Source organism: Triticum urartu, chromosome 3A, assembly GCF_056163025.1.
Source record: "Triticum urartu cultivar PI428250 chromosome 3A, HENAU_Tu73, whole genome shotgun sequence".
In the NCBI taxonomy this organism is placed as follows: Eukaryota; Viridiplantae; Streptophyta; class Magnoliopsida; order Poales; family Poaceae; genus Triticum; species Triticum urartu.
The window spans coordinates 28,268,193-28,287,095 of NC_141875.1; positions in this window are offsets into that span (position 1 = coordinate 28,268,193).

Below are 18,903 nucleotides of genomic sequence, written 5' to 3' on the forward strand. Positions count from 1 at the left end.
AACAGTTACACTCCACTATCCTCGCTGGCTCACACTCTCAACGCTACAGTCCACCTCCAGGCGTACGTCTAAATAAAGTTAACATTTTGTTTATCCACAAACTTGTAAATCTAGATTAATTTTTGCTTAAACTGGAAGGATGAACTACCGCTAGCATAATATACCAATTAGGAACATACAAATGTTTTTATGAACAATCAAGCGAGGGAAAGGGAGATTGTACAACTTGTTGATATAATTTGGTCCGATTAGGAAGAGGATCACAAATCATAAATAAAATATTTTGATGCCAGTAAAAAAATTCAGTGAAAAAAATAGCATGCTACATAACAGTTTGTTGAAGAGGCACCCCTTAAAGTATGATCTATTAGGTTGACGACATATATAATAAAAAAATTCAGACTAATGGTAGCAAAAGAAACATCAGCTTTGAATTCACGTAGCACCTTCAAATGACAGTCTTATCTATAGATGGCTGCTATCGGAAAAAAGGCACAAAATATGATCGAGGCAAAGAGCGAGAACACATCTTCAGGTTACTGTCTTACATTCAGATAATTGCTAGCTAGATACATGGTCAGATCATAATTAATTATCAACACTCTTACTCTTCTTATCCATGTACAACATATATAAACTCTCCCAAAAACATTTATAAATTCTAAAATGAATAAACTGAAGCACAGTCATAACTCTTGACCAGATTCATTGCCGCTGCCGTAGGGATAACGATCCTGCATGATATCTGACTGACTTTAGTCACGCCACTTTATTCCGTTCATGGTGCGGTTACTCTCACAATCGTAGATCCATCATTTTTTGTTTTTTTAAAATATCAGGATGGTGGTGCAATTACCCATGTCAAGAGAAAACAGATCAGATGACATAATCATATACAATGCATTGCATTGGAAGAGGCCTTTGTGATCACTATAAATATTGTGATACCTCAATTATACATCCATCCTCTATGTCATTAAGAAACAAATAACATGACACATTGTGCAACGGATTAAGATACTAATCTCTACTATTAAAGCTACGACTACCTAGCCTTCTCCCACACAAAAGAAAAATACTACCTAGCCTTATCTTGGAGTTATCGTCCACCGAAGCGCTATGCTATCTGAGTATAGGGCTATGGCCAGTTTCCCTATAAATCATTATTAAAGTTATTCTACCTCTGAAGTGCTATGTTATCTGAAAACAGGGCACCAAGCATCTCAAAGTAGCCAGACAAAACTTTAATTCGTTCATGTTTACATTCAGTGGCCTTGAGCAACATATCTTGGAAAAACTCATAGAAAATCTACAGGGAACATGCACACACTTTGTGAGATCCCTATACCCCCATGGAGTACACGTTATGCTTACCCACTCCTTTCTCTCATGAGTGCAAGGAGTCACGAACTCTTGACCACACAATATGATTACCCACTCCGTTATCTCATGATCACATATTTCTCTAATATTGGCATCTATCAGAATTGGTCCGACGGTGAAGATAAGAATATTGGTAAATGTGTGTGCTCACCTGAAGGTGGTGTCTGACACCCTTATAGAGAAATCCATGCTGCCTCCCATGCTCAAGCATGTACAAGCTTACATTTCAATCTGTAGAATTACACATAAGCAATTATGTTAAGCCCTAAGACCATAATTCCCTCTAGGAGGAAAAATACTTCCTCTACATAAATAAATTGCATTATTTACGCCCAGGTTCAATGTCAAGAAAATGTCCTTTTTTTCTGAAACCTTAACCCTAGCTAAATGATTTTGATGCATAGCGATCACGGCATATACTTGGCTCTAAGAGTTTGATGACCATTATATGCTACGGAGGTAAATGCTCTGCAAGGCCTGAACAAAAAGGTACAAATTAGGGTAAAGCATAAATTGTTAACAAAACAAAATTTTAGTTCTAACATGCTTCCATGGCAGACATTTTAGTAAAATAAAAACAGTGTATGTCTATTACTGTCCTTCTTTTGTTAGATAGTAACGGGCTAGTTTGATAAAGAAAAGAGAAAAAATATAACACATGACATTTTACTGATCCAAATACACGCTCATCCTTTAGGGCAGCCTTATTTCCTGTATCACCATACGTAATCAACAGCTTGATGAGAAATTAAGAAACAAACGTTATAAGTGTGCTCACAAGTTAATTTTGTACGTAAGGGATATTTTTCCACAACAGAACCATGCTCTGTTCAGTATTACCATTAACAAATAACAATAAATGCCCACTATTACTTCACTGTTGCATTTAATATTTCGCATGCAAAATTACATGAAATGCTAACAAGCATGATAAAGAAAACCAGCTAACGAAATCAATGTAGAAAGATAAGAATACTTGGTGGATAGCAAGATCAATGTAGTTCTTCAGCTCTTGGATTACAGCTGCAGATTAGATATCAAATTCAAGAGTAGCTTCATAGAAGAGCGAGCGGAGGATGGCGCTCCCAACGGCTCCTGTACGGACAGGCGTTGCGAGCGTCTCTGGCGATGGTGGCGACGGCGGCGGTGTCTCGGCGCAGGGCGGCGGTGCTTAGGCCCCGGCGGAGGACCCGGAGGCTGGCTGGGCGGCGGCTCGCGCCCCAGTCCCCAGGCGGGCGGCTGCGCCCCCCCTGGGCGTCGCTGGGTGGTCGGGAAGCCGCTTTTGGGCGCTGGCGGAGGACGAGTCGGACTGCGACGAGGAGGCGGAGTTAGGCGACGCGGTGGCGCCGGGGGCAGGTGGCCGTGCGGCCTGCTCCATTGGCGACTTCGTGTCGCGGGCAGAGGAGCTCGGGGGCTCTCTCAAGGCCGGGCGCCGTCGTGCGTTTGCGCCCGGGGGCCGTGGCTCGCGGCGGGTCGATGCGGCTGCGCTCAGAGCGGCTCGCTCGGTGTGGCGCCGCGAGGGTCGCGGCAACCTTGCGGCGCCTGACGCGGGGCTGCTCCTGGAGCTCACGGCAGACCAGTCGTGTCCGACGCCGGCGTCCCCCGTGGCGGCAGCGGCGCGGACGACGCTGGGCGTGGTCAACCCTAGGGTTGGGGCGGACCAGCCAGCGGTCCAGTCGGGCCAGCCCACGCGGGTGGTGGACGGCCCAAATGCGGTGGTGGCGCGGGCTGGGGCCCAGTCCCCTGACGCGCGCATGGTGCAGGGAAGCGTTCCTGTCCCCAGGACCCAGCCCGACCCACAGGGGGCGATCCAGCCCAAACAGCCCAGCCCAGAGAGGGCACATAAATGGCTCTGGATCCCCCGCGGAACCCTAAATCCCTCGCTAGGTTTCCCAGCCACCGCTGCGGAGGTGCGGCGTTTCGGTCGTCTCGCCCAATTCCTCTCACCCACTCCACTCCCATCCCCACTGCGGCGCACCTTTGCAGAAGTAGTGGCGATGGGCTTCAAGCAAGATTGTCGGGGGGAAAAGCCTCCCATGGAGCCGCCGCGGGACCGCAACCGTGTCCGCACCGACGACGAGGGGGGTTGGGGGCCACCGCCTGCGTGGTGGCTCAAGGAACAGGAAAGGAAGAAAAAGAAGAAGGCGGAGTACAAGCAGCGCGGCCTCGAGCTCAAGCGCAAGGGGATGCAACCAGCGACGGGCGGCGACCGGGGCGGCGACTCCCACGCGAAGAAGAAATCCAAGCCTGCGGGGGCGGTGGCCTCCAAGCCGCCTCTCCAGCCCAGATTTGAGGTGCCGGGCTCATCCAAGGGCACGGAGGCGGAGCCAATCCCGATCGAGGAAGCCGACGGACCTGAATGCTTCCGATGCGGGAGCACGGGCCATTTTCAGAACCTCTGTACCTTCAAGCCTCTGTGCGTGGTGTGCACCAAGGAGGGGCACACGTCAGCGCAGTGCCCGACCCGTGGCAAGCCTCTGCTCCTCCAAACCTTGGGGCACGCCATCTCCGGCGAGGGCTTCTTCTGCCTCCAGTACCCGGATGATTCGAGGGAGGAGCCGTAGATCTAGCTGGGGGCCAACGCGGCTGTGCTCTCCATGCCTTCCGGCGCGCTCACCCAAGAGCCACAAGTGGAGCTGCCACACCTCTTCGAGGGCGAATGGGACTGGCAGGTCTCAGCTATGGAGGGAGGGGCATTCTCAGTGGTCTTCCCTGATCCGGCGATGCTCCGGATGGCAACCAGGAGCGGCAAGTTGTTCCTCTCCCTCAACAACCTCATGGTGGACATCCGCGACGCGGTCCTCGACGCCCCCAAGGGAATGGCGTTTCCAGAGGTGTGGGTCCAACTGGGAGGAATCCCTCCCAAGCTACGGCGCTCCGACCTGCTCATGGCGGCCACCACCATGCTTGGCCGTCCCCTGCTGGTGGATGAGGAGTCCCTCATTCGTCCGGGGCTAGTCCGTATGCGTTTCGCATGCCGCAACCCCCGCAAGCTGCGTGGTCTGGTCCAGATCTGGTTCAATGGCGAGGGCTTCAACATCACCATCGAGCCCGAACTTCCCCCGGAGCAACTCGCGGCGCCTGCCCTGCCTTCTCCAAACCCTCCTTCTCCAAATGACAAAGGCAGGGGTGAGGAGGGGCGTGACGGCAACCTGGGCGGCGACAAGGAGGCGGATGCAAGCATGGAGGATGATTCCATCGATACGACGGCATGGGAGAAGCTGGGCATCACTGACAAGGGCGGGGCGACGAACCGGGCGCCGTTGCCTTCGATGGAGCTCTCCATCCCCAACCAGTATTGCTCCAACCTGGGCTCGGTCACGTCCCCCCCGGTGCGGGCGGTGGCGGAGCCTGGTGCGGGCCAGATGGAGGAACCGCTGGGGGAGGCGCGCACTCCTATCGCGGTGTCCATGGAGTCGCCGCCGCTTGCCTCGTGCTCTCCATCCCAAGGGGGCCGCAGCTCCAACAAGCTCGGGGCGGTGAAACAGCTTAAGAAGGTGGTCGTGCGCAAGGTTAGCGCGGAGGCTGTTCGTGTGGCGGAGCTCCAGGGCGCGCCGGTGACTCCCCGGCAGGCGGTGATGGCGCTGGCCGTGCCCACCTCCGCTCCGATCGCGCAGGAGGCGGCCAAGACGGTGACTGTCCCGAAGGCCAAGCGTTCCAAGGCCGTCATGGATGGGCAGGTGGCCCCTGTGCGGATCAGCGCGCGGGCCAAGGGCGCCAAAGGAAACATGCCTTCGCTCCAACGCGCCCAACTCCTCCAAGCACAAAAGAATCTGGAAACCTCAGGTAATCCATTGCCCCGCTTTTCGATTTTGGATTCTTTCTCGGACGAGCACCTAGGCGAGGTGTTGGTGGAGAGTGGAGTTGAACCAATTGGGGAGAGCGGGGTTAGCGAGCTAATCTCGCTGGTGCGCGCTAAAGAGCTGGCTCAGGCGGCACTCGCAACGGCGGCTGCTCAACACGCGGAGCGTCTGGCTGTCGAGGAGGAGCCCTCGACGTTGCTAAGACTCCGGCCCGAAGGGGAGACAGCAACAGGGGTTGCTGCTCCTCCCTCGCCTCGCTGCGGCAAGGTGAGGCGCGTGGCCAAGGCGATCACCTCTAGAGGTGTCCGCCTGCGAAACCGCGTCATCTAGATGCGGATGCTCATTTGGAACATCCGTGGCTTCGGCCACTCGGGGCGGCGCACCCAACTTCGAGACTACATCAGGAAAGAAGGGATAGATATAGTAGGGCTCCAGGAAACCATTAAGGCTGATTTTCGTCACCAAGACCTCGTAGCCATAGACCCTTTGGAGCGTTTCATTTGGCAACATAGCCCGGCTATTGGGCATTCGGGTGGCATGCTGCTTGGCTTTTGCAGTGTCATGTATGAGGTGCTGTCCTGGGAGGTAGGCACCTTCTTTATTGAAGCCAATATTCGTGTGAGAGCTTCGCTACGCGAGCTCATGATCCTGCAAGTATATGGACCAGCAGATCACTCACGTTCGGCAGAGTTTCTGGGAGAACTCGAAGCCAAGGTGCTGGCAGTCGCCGCATCCCAGGTCCCGCAACTAGTGGGTGGAGATTTTAACCTCATCCGATCGAGCGCGGACAAAAATAATGACAACATCAACTGGCCAAGGGTGACCATGTTCAATAGCGCAATTGCGTCAATGTCACTTAGGGAAGTGGCAAGGACGAGGACAAGGTACACTTGGACCAACAAGCAACTAGCCCCGGTGCGATCCGTCTTGGATCGCGCTTTCATGTCTCCGGAATGGGAAGTGGTGTTCCCATTATGCTCGCTCCTTGCCGAAACAAGGATCGGCTCGGACCATGTTCCACTCATCTTATCTTCAGGGGAAGATAGGGTACGTCGCAGCCCGCGTTTCTTTTTCGAAACAGCGTGGTTCGAGGTCCCTGATTTCGACAACATCTTTCGGGAAAGATGGTTGATAAGTGTTCAAGCCACGGGCCAGCAGCGCGGCCCTATGGAGTTTTGGACAGCGGTCGGGGGATGCCTGCATGCAAGCCTCAAGGGATGGGGCGCGAATCAGGGACGAGACGAGAAAGTTTTGAGGGCGAGACTTCTCGATGAGATTGCAACCCTCGACACTCAAGCAGACTCGCGTCCTTTCTCAGAGCAAGAATGGGCGCATCGATACGCCTTGGAAGGGCAAGTCGAGGCGTTGCTCCGATCCGAGGAGGAATATTGGAGGCGCCGAGGAGGACTTAAGTGGACGCTCAAGGGCGATGCGAACACTGGCTACTTCCACGCGTACGCGAATGGTCGTCGCAGGAAATGCCTAATCCTGAGACTGCAGACGGAGCAGGGGCTCCTTCTCCAGCAATCAACGATTAGCAAACACATCTACGATTTTTACATAAGTCTGATGGGGACCGATGAGCCTCAGCGCGCCAGGCTGAGTGAGGACGCCTGGCTGCCAGCTCAAAAGGTCTTGGAGTAGGAGAACAAAGAGTTGGGGCTCGCGTTTCTCCCCAAGGAGATTAACGAGGCTCTCCAAAGCATGAAAACTGACACGGCACCGGGGCCCGATGGGTGGCCGGTGGCGATGTTTAAACACTTCTGGCCACTGTTGCGCGACCCCATCTTCGCGGTGTGCAATGGCTTCATGCGCGGTTTTGTGGACATCTCTAGGTTAAACTACGGCGTGCTCTCCCTAATTCCGAAAGTGCCGGGTGCGGATAATATCCGCCAGTACAGACCAATAGCGCTCATTAATGTGCCTTTCAAAATATGCGCCAAGGGTTGTGCCACGCGGCTTACTCCGATCGCACACCGCACAATTAGCCGTTCCCAATCTGCCTTTATTCACGGTAGGAACATTTTGGAGGGACCATTAGCGTTGCAAGAGACCCTCCACGAACTTAGGCGCACGTGCGAACCGGCGATTTTACTTAAATTAGACTTCGAAAAAGCTTACGACCGCGTCAACTGGGATTTCCTCAGACAAATCCTATTGAGCCGAGGCTTCTCGCCGGTGTGGGTGCACAGAATCATGCAGTTGGTCTCGGGGGGCAAACTGCGGTCTCGGTGAACGGAGAGGTAGGGCACTTCTTCCGGAACAAGAGCGGCCTCCGCCAGGGTGATCCCATGTCACGGCTCTTGTTCAACTTTGTGGCAGATGCACTTGCGACCTTGCTATGGAAAGCAACGGAAGCAGGCCATATCAAAGGGGTGTTGGGGCACCTCATCCCAGGGGGGATATCGCACCTGCAATACGCTGACGACACGCTCCTGCTGTTCCAACCGGACCTGCACAGCGTGGCCACGATCAAAGCCCTGTTGATTAGCTTTGAACTTATGTCGGGGCTCAAGATCAACTTCCACAAATGCGAAGTGATGCCCATGGGACTCGAGCCGTCCGATAGTAGGCGTATCGCGGACCACCTCAATTGCAAACTAGGCAAACTCCCGTTTACTTACCTTGGGCTCCCGTTGGATGCCAAACGCATCTCGATAGATGGCTGGGCGCCACTCTGGACCAAGGTGGGTGGGCGGGTCTGTCCGTGGAGGGGGAAGTTCCTCTCTTCTGCAGCCCGACTAGTGCTCACAAACGCGAGCCTGTCCTCGCTGCCGCAGTTCACAATGGGGTTGTTCCTCTTGGCCGAAGGGGTGCACGCCAAGATGGACACACCAAGGTCCCGTTTCTTTTGGGAAGGTGCGGGACCCAAACGCAAGTACCATATGGTCAGATGGGACGCGGTGTGCAGATCCAAGGACCTAGGGGGGCTAGGGATCACAAACACACGGATCCTCAACATTGCACTCATGTGCAAATGGATCTGGAAGTTGTCGCAGGGGGCGACCGGTCTGTGGGTGGACATGCTGCACAATAAGTATTTCCCCAACGGGAACTTTTTCGAAGGCAGGGCGCGGGGCTCTCCCTTCTGGAACAACCTCCAAGCGGTGCGCCCGGCCTTCGCCCTTGGCGCCAAGTTCGTCGTAGGGAACGGGCGCTCGGCCCGCTTCTGGCTTGACCTATGGCTGGGAGCGCAGCCCCTTTGGGCCCAATTTCAGGACTTGTATGTCCTGGCGGTCAACCCGGAGATGACGGTAGCGACGGCCCTAGCCTCGAACCCCCCCCCCCCCCCCCCCCCCCCCCCGCGATCCACTTTCGTAGAGAGCTAACGGGCCTTGAACAAGCACGCATAGAGGAGCTGCTTGGCTTGACACAATCGGTGACGCTGTCCACTTCCGCGGACACGGTCACTTGGGCCCTCACCCCGTCCGGAAAGTTCACGGTCAAATCCCTCTACCGCAGGCTATGCCAAGCTCAGGGACCGGCATTCCCAATGCCGACCGGTTTGTGGAACGCCTGTATTCCGCTTAAAGTCAAGGTGTTCTTCAGGCAACTTTTCCGCAATAGACTCCCCACATCGGCCAATGTTGCAAAATGCAACGGCCCGTCTTCCGGCTTATGCGCCATTTGTAATACCATGGAAGATGCGAACCATGTGTTTTTCCGTTGTCCCCTAGCGTGTTTTGCCTGGAGTGCAGTCCGAGCGGCCACCAACACCAATTGGGACCCGCGATCGGCCGCTGACCTAGCGGCCATAGTTGCGTCGACGACGGGTGGCAGTAAACGCGTACTTTGGAGCTGCCTCGGTGCCCTAGCCTGGGCAATGTGGCTTACAAGGAACAAACTTGCCATCGAGGGAATCTTCCCATCACACCCTGCTAATATTCTTTACAAATGCAACATTCTTATGCAGCAGTGGAGTCCGTTGGCGAAGCACAAGGATGCTGAGAAGATGAAGCAAGCTCAAGATTGTCTTCGCCAAGTCTACGTTTTGGCTAGGGAGCCGTCCGCCGCTCCTACGACGTGAAGTGGTTTCTTTTGTCTAGCGAGCGAGCCTGCGTGCTCTATGCTCTTGATCTTTGGCCTGTAATAGACTCGCTCTGATTACTTTTGGCCTATGGCCTGTCTGCGACCTTGCTGTGCTTTCGCGCCAGCGTAACCTGAGCCTCCGCGCTCGTGACCTTGCTGTGCTTTCGCGCCAGCGGAACCTGAGCCTCCGCGCTCGTGACGTTTGTCCTAGTCCTCGTCTGTAAACGCTGCCTAAGTTTGTGGGCTTTATTAAGTTAAAGTCGGACGCTTCTAGCGTCTCCGTTCTAAAAAAAAGCTTCATAGAAGAAAATACCCAACATCTTTAAGTCAGCTGAAAAGAAATAGAGTTTAAGCAGTAGGTAGTGCCTAATTATTAATTAAGCTAGTCCAGTAGTTGCCATGAACACCACATCAAAATCCGATTCCGTCAGCAAGTTGATCGATGTCAAACTCCAAGGAAATAGCGAGAGCATGCCAGTTATCTACCTTTGTACATGTCGCCGGTCGCCGAGCTCTCGGCTGTCGCTGAAGTCACCGATGGCCACCTCCAGCTCCTCGTAGGTGAATTGGTGTGTCTGCAACTTGTGGACGCTGCCGGACTGCAGGTCGCTGCTGCCTGTGGAGCAGGGTGTCCCGCCAGAGTTACTGTACTTGAGGAGCCTAGACAAGGAGGTCATATGTACTGCCTCCTCTTGCGTATTTACTTGAACGGCACCACGACGAGAAGCACAAATAGAACCTGAGAAACTGTAGAGCTTTCTAGAGTGGCAAATGGCGATTAAATAGGTGAATAATGAACCATGCACATTGATGCTTGAATTCGTAAGAGAAGAAAAATAAAACACAAATGCTTGAATTGGTCCATGTACACGATGGATTTTGGTAAGAAAAGCACTGGTAAATAAGGCAGTAGTATTTCATGTGCCTACCATTGCTATTGCCTTTTTGTTTGCTTTCTTTGGTCCCGAAAAGATCAAAAACCAATGTGAAAATAAATAAATCTGTATAAAAAAGGAAAGATAGCTAGGAATAGACAAGTTCTATCTCTAGTCAGACACGGCTTCGATTCAAACATAATATGGAGTAGAGAATATGATAAATGTGGAGCATTTCACGGAATTGTCCAGTTTACACTTCACAGTACTACCTTGTTTGTGTTTATGCCACTATCATACTTAATTCGTTCTGATTTCCTACAGACAAAAAGAGTCAGACGTACTTGTAGATGAAGTGTCAGCATCAAAGAAGAGAAGTCTTCCATCACCTGTAAATAGACTGGTTGGGAATTATCAACTATTGGGTACCTGAACCTGACGAACGAGTAGGAAACAACCTGCTAGCCTCACCGCCGGGTAGAAGAACATGTGTTATTCTGGCGCCCCGCTGGTCATGCCCGCAGCGCCCTTCGGAGGCCTCACACTCGCCGCAACATCCGTCGCCGGCCTTCTGCGGCACCGAGAACCCCGCCCCGACGGCGGCCCTAAGTGTGGCGTTCCCGGCAGCCAACACGTCCTCCGGCGCCGACGTGCCATTGGATAGCCTGTAGTACGAGTACGACCACCCCGGCGTTGTAGGCAAAGGCGTTGTACACCAATGGAGAATTTCTTGATGGGACTCCTATCGCCGACGGCCAGCACCGCGACGGTGGGGCGGAAGCCGGAGAAAAAAATTCTGGGGAGCGGAGAGAGAGACGGGATCGGGAGCGACGGGGTGCGTGAGATGAGGAAGTCGCGTGCGCGTCGGACGTGCGTTCATGGATCGTGGGTTTTGTTTTTTTTTATTTTTTCTCGGGCGGGGAGGGGGAGAAGCGATGGGTGGGACCGTGGGAGGAGAGATCGTACGTGGGGTGGGAGGAGGTATCTATAGGAGGGGGATCGAACAAGGTGGGGGTATTGAAGAAGGTCGAACCATCACGACGTTCGATCCTCTTTTAATAATAGAGATTTATGGAAGAGATGCAACCTACACATATTTTGGTTTACAATTTCTGGAAATCACATACGGAGAACATATAGCCCGTTGCTTAAGTGACGTCAAGATAAGTAGAAGATGAGAAAGATTATTCGGACATGCTCATACAACATATATATTAATAACTATAAACAACACTATAGTTCACTCGTTCCAAACAAATTCAGAGTTTTGTTACGAACACACAAAGTTAAAACATCGAGTCCCTCCCTCGTCGCGCCCGCAAGGAGACGGGGAGAGCGATCTCAGATCGTGCAGCTGGTCTCCTCTCCTCCCTCCTGCTCCCTCGCCGCCGCCATGGGGCGCTGCCGGGTAAAGCCCATCTGGGCCGGCGGCGGCGGGGCCTTGGCGCCCTTGCACATGTGGGGCTCCACAGAAATGCCTCTCCATGGTCGGGCATGACGCTGGTGTTGGGCGCCACGGCATGGGGGTGCTCTGGTCTGACAGCTCTGCCCTGCGGTGATGACTGTTGCCCAGGAGACTGCAGCGCGATGTGCTGCACGGCGGCGGAGCGTGCCTTGGCGCGACAGCCTGCTTTGGTTGACTGGCGATGCGGGTTGCTGCAGCAACGGCTGGTGGCTGTTGCTCGGCCTTCGGGCGGCGGTGGCTAACAACACACTACTAGGAAAAGGGCTAAAGATAGGATTGACACTAATGGCGCACCAGAGACGTGGTGCGACACTACTATATACTAATGGCGCATCTGGTGGAGATACGCCATTAGTGTGGAATAGACTAATGGCGCACCAGGCAGAAGGTGCGCCACTAGTAAAACAATTTTTTTTCATTTTTTCAAACACTCTAATGGCGCATCCGGGCAAAGTGCGCCATTAGTAGTTAGAACTACTAATGGCGCACTGGCGACAGAGTGCGCCAGTAATTTTTTTTTACTTTTTGGCAAAAAGAACTTTCTAATGGCGCACCGCCGCTCGGTGCGCCATTAGTACGCTTCCCCCCACTCCACCTATTCCCCTCCCTCCCTTCCTCCCCACTCAGTACGCCCCCTCCGCCCCAACCGTACGCCGCCGCCGCGCCTGCACGCCCCCTTCGCCCCCTCCGTCCCATGCCGCCGCCGCCCCGACCCCCGCCCCCGGGCCCCCACGCCCCCTCCGTCCCCTGCCGCCGCCGCCCCGACCCCCGCCCCCGCGCCCCCACGCCCCCTCCGTCCCCTGCCGCCGCCGCCCCGACCCCCGACCCCCGCGCCCCCACGTCCCTTCGTCCCCTGTCGTCCCCTGCCGCCGCTGCCCCGTCCCCACCGATCTCCGTCCGTCGACCATGGGAGCCGGCCAGGACCTGGAGGCCGGCGCCGGCGACGGCGGCGAGAAGAAGATGGCCCACTCCTCCTCCTCCGGCCTGCTCCCGCCGTCGGAGCCGCCGCACCTGCGGGGCCAAGACCCCGTCCACCCCCCTGCCCCCCACCCCGACGTCCGCTACCAGGCCGCCCCAGGTACAGTTCCATTTCTGGTTTCTTAGAGAGCATCTAAGTGAGGTTGCCAGCAAAGTTTGGAATACATTTCATTTTGATACAACTAAGTTAGATAAGTGGCAAAATAGAGTTAGAGTAGTGAGAAAAAAGTTGAAAGGATGGAACATTAACTATGAAAGTTTTTATAGAAAACAGAAGAAAATTTTGGAAACTGCTATCGACGATGTAGACAAAGAGAGTGAAATTATGCTTTATCTGTAGACAAGTATAACACTAGAAAAGTTCTAGATGTGCAGTAACAACATATTAGAAAGGAGGAGCTGGTGAAGTGGTATCAGAGGTCAAAAGACACTGACCTGCTCCAGGGAAATTCTCTTACTAAATATTTTATGGCTAAAGCTAGTGGTAGAAAATGGAAGAAACATAAGATTTTATTATCTCTACAACAAGAGGAGGGTTTGATTGTAGGGGATGATAACATACTACTTAAGTATGCCATTAAATACCCTACAGAGCTCTTTGGTCCAGAGGCTAGTGTTATTAATGTCTCTTTAGATGTTCCTTCACAATGTGTGCTTGATGATATAGATAAGCAGTTGCTGATCAAACCTTTTACAGTTGAGGAAGTAAAACATGATGTTTTCCAGATGAAACATAATAAATCCCCAGGTCCTGATGGGTTTCCCAGAGTTTTTCCAGCATTTCTGGGACTTGAGTTGTGATGATTTGATGCCTCTGTTTCATGATTTTTAATGGAAAGTTGGATGTAGGAAGACTTAACTATGGCATTATTACTTTGTTGCCTAAAGGGAATGATGATCCAAAGATATAGGCCTATATGTTTGCTAAATGTTCCTTTTATGACTTTTACTGTGGTCAAAGCAGAGCCGTTTTTGTAGCTGATAAGATTATATCCCCTGTGCAGACGGCTTTTGTGAGAAATATGTTTATTTTAGATGGTGTGCTATTGTTGCGTGAGATAATTCATGAGATTAGAGTTAAGAAAAGAAGTGCTGTTAATTTCAAGCTTGATTTTAAGAAGGACAAAATTAACTAGGATTTTTAGAAAAGGTGATGGTTATGAAAGGGTTCCCAATTAAATTTGGAAAGTGGGTTATGACTTATGAGTACTGTTAGTGATGGTAAGGTGGCTTTTCTAGCTCATTACATGTATTGTTTGTAGCTACAAATAATTATGCACAGTGATACCTTTTATCGAGTCCTTTTTGCTCAAGCTTTTAGTTCTTTCTGCAATACAGTTGTATTACATCTTTTACTAGTGAGTAAATTCGCTTCATAAAATTAAAGTGATCATCAATAAGCTGCGCCTCAGTGCTGTTTAGTTGTGAGTGTGATGTAAAATAAATAAATCATGTTTCTCTAGGTATATTCCAAACATCAAAGTTGAAATAACTTTGATTTCCTAGATATAGATAGTTAGGCACACAAGTTTGCTGGTAAATCTATATGTCTGCCAGATCATGATTTCTTCTTATATACAAGGTGTTATTTTAGCTATGAACAACGATATGATTACAAGTCCATTGCCATACCACATTCACAGTTTGGAATGTATCTCTCTGCTATCTTATCATACAATCAATTTTCGATGGGGATCGACCATCCATTCACCAGCTAACGGAGAATATCAAAGCAGAGGTTGCCCTTTATTGGTGATCCCAATCACCTGGGATGTCCACTAAGACCATTGTAACATAAACTGAAAACCACCTCCTAGGAGGCATGTAATTTGTCCTGTTGTAGCAGCAAAACTTGTCAAACAACATATTGAATTATTGGAGGATGACCACGATGAAACTATGATGCAATATGGTAGTGATGATGAAGATCACACTGGTCACAATATTGGTGATGATGACGAGTAGTTCTTATTATCTTCTGTGTTCACGTCTCTAGATTTTATCTCATGTGTTCACATTTGTCTTAATACCTTGCCTTGCCTTGTTCGGTTGTAAGGGTACTAATTGGTCTCTTCTGCTGCTTATCAGAGATGGCGGGAAGCAGCCACCGCCGCTCTGCGACACCGCAGTACGAGTTGGATGCTTCCGAGTTCTTCACTATCATACTTGGGACTTCAGTATCATCCATGGCGCAGGTATATAAAATGAGAGATCTCCCCTAGCTTCACCCATCTCATTATGATATCTGTTGTTTGCCTACATCACTCATTGTCCCAAACTGCAGAGGCTGCCTGACAGTTTTAAGAACATGCTGATGGGTGAAGATCCGCCAAATAATGTGAAGGTGCGACAGGCCGGCAGCGGGTTTCGCAGGCTGTGGGATGTGGAGTTGGTGATCAAGGAGGGCCACATGTACTTGTCTCGTGGGTGGGAGAAGTTCTACCGTGCCTACGACCTGCAGCTGGGGTACTTCCTTATCTTCAGGTACGACGACGATGCCACCATGCTCATCGTGAAGGTGTTCAATGCGACTATGTGTCGCATGCGCTACGCTGAAGATTATGATGCCGGTACGTTCTGCCTCTTCTTATTCCTCTACATTTGGCTTTGCCTCACATCGATTGTTAACGGTCATTGTTGCATTTGAACAGGTAATGGGAGCAGCAGCAGCGACAATGGCTACAGCCAAAGCAGCAGCGACCATGGCTGTAGCGAAAGCAGCAGCGACCATGGCTATAGAGAAAGCAGCAGCGATTCTGGCTGTAGCGAAAGAAGCAGCGATTCTGGCAGCAGCATAGAGAACAAGAAGGATGATCCGGACTGGAGTGCGGGAGAAGAGGAGCAGAGTGGGGATGAGGAGCTGTAGGATGACGATGGGCATCAGGCTCAGGATGACCTAGCGCTGGTGGTGGCTGACCAAGGGCAAGAGATGGTGGTGGCTGACCAAGGGCAGGAGATGGTGGTGGCTGACCATGGGCAAGAGATGGAGGTGGTTGAGGATGACCTAGCGATGGTCGTGCCTAAAGGTGGCCTCGCGATGGTGGTGGTGCCTGACAATGACCACGCACCGGTCAACCCTAGGTCGAAGTTGCATGGCTCATGCTGAAATGTATTTTGTCGCCACCCGTTTCCCGCCCCCCCTTCCCGCCATATGTTTCCGCCACCCGTCTCTCGTCAACCCCTCCCCGCCAATCCGTTCCCGCCTTATTTTCCCGCCAATCCCTTCCCGCCAACCCTTTCCCGCCATACCGCAGTTATTCTTTCCCGCCATTTTCTTCTCTGTATCTATAAAACCCGCTTCAGGCGGAGGTGGATAAGCATTCCAGTGTAGTGTAGTCGAGATGTCCCATTATCCATTCGATCGTAGTTTTCACCCTGAGATGAGCAGCACTCTACTGAATCTAGCTACCGATTTCAGGATGGACAATAGGATAGTTCCATGGGACGAACTCACCGGTAGTGACACCATAATGAATGAGTTGGCTCACCAATTATGTAGGTCTGGGTGGCCTGAAAGGACCTATGAGGAGGTACGTCATGAACTTCTTAGGTTGCATGAAAGGTGGAAGAAGGTGGTGGAGCCGAAGAGTGAAACTTTCAGAAGGACTGCAGAAAAGCATCCATTTTTATGGACTGAGGAGAGCGAGGACGACGATGATATCTTCATGCCGCCGCTTCCGGGTTCTACATCGTCGAAGGGCAAGAGTTCTGCATCGTCCAAAGGAAAGAGTTCTGCATCCGCGAAGGGCAAGAGTTCTGTATCGACCAAGGGCAAGAGTTCTGCATCGACGAAGGGCAAGAGGAGCGCATCGTCGAAGGGCAAGAGGACTGCATCAACAGAGGATGACGATGATGACTTCATGTAGTATGTAAGATGTATTCCAGTTGTACCGTTTTATTCAGATGTATTTGCATTATTAGTTTGTATTGTATTATTGTAGGGCATTATGTTCTATCTGAATTTCATTTTGTAGTATGTAAGATGTATTGCACAAGTTCAGCCGCACCGTTTAATTCGGATGTACTTGTATCTTAATTATCGGTTGTAGTCTATTTGGAAATGTAACTGAAATAAGAATGCGAATTAATAGTAATATGTCTCTCGCATACATAAAACAATATATGTCTCCTGATCACATAGAAGCAAGTGCGATAGTAACACATACATGAAGCATGTCTCATACATAAATACTGACACACAGCTGCGAATAGTCTGAAACTAACATAGATAATGAGTCATACGTAGATAGATAAGCATATCACTGCGGGGGACGACCACGAGTCTGGGTCTTCCTCGGGCGAGGACCGGAAGGCGATAAGCGCTGAGGCGGTGGACGAGGCTCGCGATAACCACGACCATAGTTAACCTCGTCTGTCACGGTCTGTGTCTCCTGCGTCGGTGGTGGTGGTGGAGTGTGAAACACTGTCTGCGAGAAGCCATAAATGTTTGTAGCTTGGTCATCATCCTCGCGGTCGCCCTCAAAGTACGAAGCACCACCACTAAGGATCGGTGACTGCTCTGAATGCATGAACGGTTGCGAATGGTTGCCGCCTGCGGTAAAGTAAAATTGATACAAATGCATGAACGAAGCACCACCAGTAAGCATCAGTGACTGCTGAGAATGCAAGAATGATTACTACATTGTTCAAAAGAATGTACTGAGTAGTGTTACCTAGATTCATCTGCTGATGCCAGGAAGAGCTCCCTGGCTGTGAAGGAGGTGGGTCATGCCAGGAAGAGCTCGCTGGCTGTGAAGGAAGTGGCTCATGCCAGAAAGAGCTCCCTGGCTGTGAAGGATGAGGTTCTGCACGGTGCACAGAGGGTTGTGGTTCTGAACGGTGCACAGAGGGTCGTGGTTCTGAATGCTGTACAGAGGGACGTGGCGGACGATGTGCTGGAGGAGGAAGTGCAACATCCGAAGTCCGTCTACACGTAATAGCTGCGTAAATCCCGCGTAGCTTGTCATCAAGACGCCTCAACCATGAGACGCCCTCTCGCGGTGGGATAGTTTCTCCCCTCTGAAAGCGCCGCATTAAAGAGGAAGCCTCCTCTCGCGCCTGTAGTGTCAAGTCACCCTGTACACAAAGAGTGAACCAATTATATCCTTGTTGTATGATAGACACCACGAATAGACAACCAAGCGAATATGTCCAGATTAATAAAAGACTTAACATATGAGAACCAAGGCATTTACCGCGTGGTGTCTGGTTCCCACAACAGAGGCAGTTGGGTACATATCGCTGGTGAGAGGGGCTTCGATCTGATCAGGAGCAGCTGATGGAACCAAGTAGATCCTCGTTGTATGCCGGTAACGCTGCAGATACAACCCGAACATTTCCCAGTTAAAGGGCCGAACCTCACCCCAGATATTTGTTGCAGCGGTAGTCCATTCGTCAACGTAAGGGGTAATGCTCTGAATCCAATAAGCCATGGACTTGTTTCCTCCTAGGCGACTGTCCCTGAGATTGACATGCGCGATACATGATTAGGTATATTATGAATGCAGAGCTGCCAACTAAAATAGTATTAGTACTTACTTGTGCACGTGGTCTGGCAAGTGTGGAATATCTGGAATCTCAGGCTGTTGATATAGACCGAACTGTCTCATCACCCTATGAAGAGACATCTCCTCAACCGTCACGTCGAACACCAACTTGGCCTTGGTCATCCAAAAGTGCCGATCTCTAGTGCACAATCCAGAAATCCCAACTGGGTACCTCGATGATATAGCCTGAGGCGAGTATGGCTCCTAAATAACTTGATCCTCGTGCAAACTATCAAACTGCGCCATGAAGGACGGGTAGCATCCCCTAACCCGAGTATGCGCAAACTGTCTCTGTGCATGACAACAAATAGGCATTAGTAATACTATTGAATGGCAAGAAATAATTGAATTAATTGTTACTTAATATAAAAGTACCTCTCGCCGTGTCCAAACAGATCCCATAGTAGGTAAGTCGCCGATAGCAGGCACATAAGTCCCAGCTAAGTCCTCCAAACCAAAAGGTTTATCAATGTAGACATAGGGTCGTCCAATAGGGAACCTCTCGTATGACCAAAGCTGCAACAATAATGGACATCCAACAAGACTAGATTTTCTAGACTTCAACAAGCAAGCTTTGCACAGGCCTCTGTACGTAGCCGCTAACACAGCAGAACCAAAACTCCTCTGTAGAATATCTGCAGGGCAACGTGCTTCAGCTATCTCTCGTGCAATACCGATGAGTCGTGCATCGACAGTGGTCACGTGGTTCTCCGTAAACATTGTCTTGCCGAACAGCCAAAGAATATATGCCTCTAGGGACCGGTCAATCTGTGCCTCCGACAACTGAACGTCGGGATGTCCTAACGAGACAATCTACATAGAAA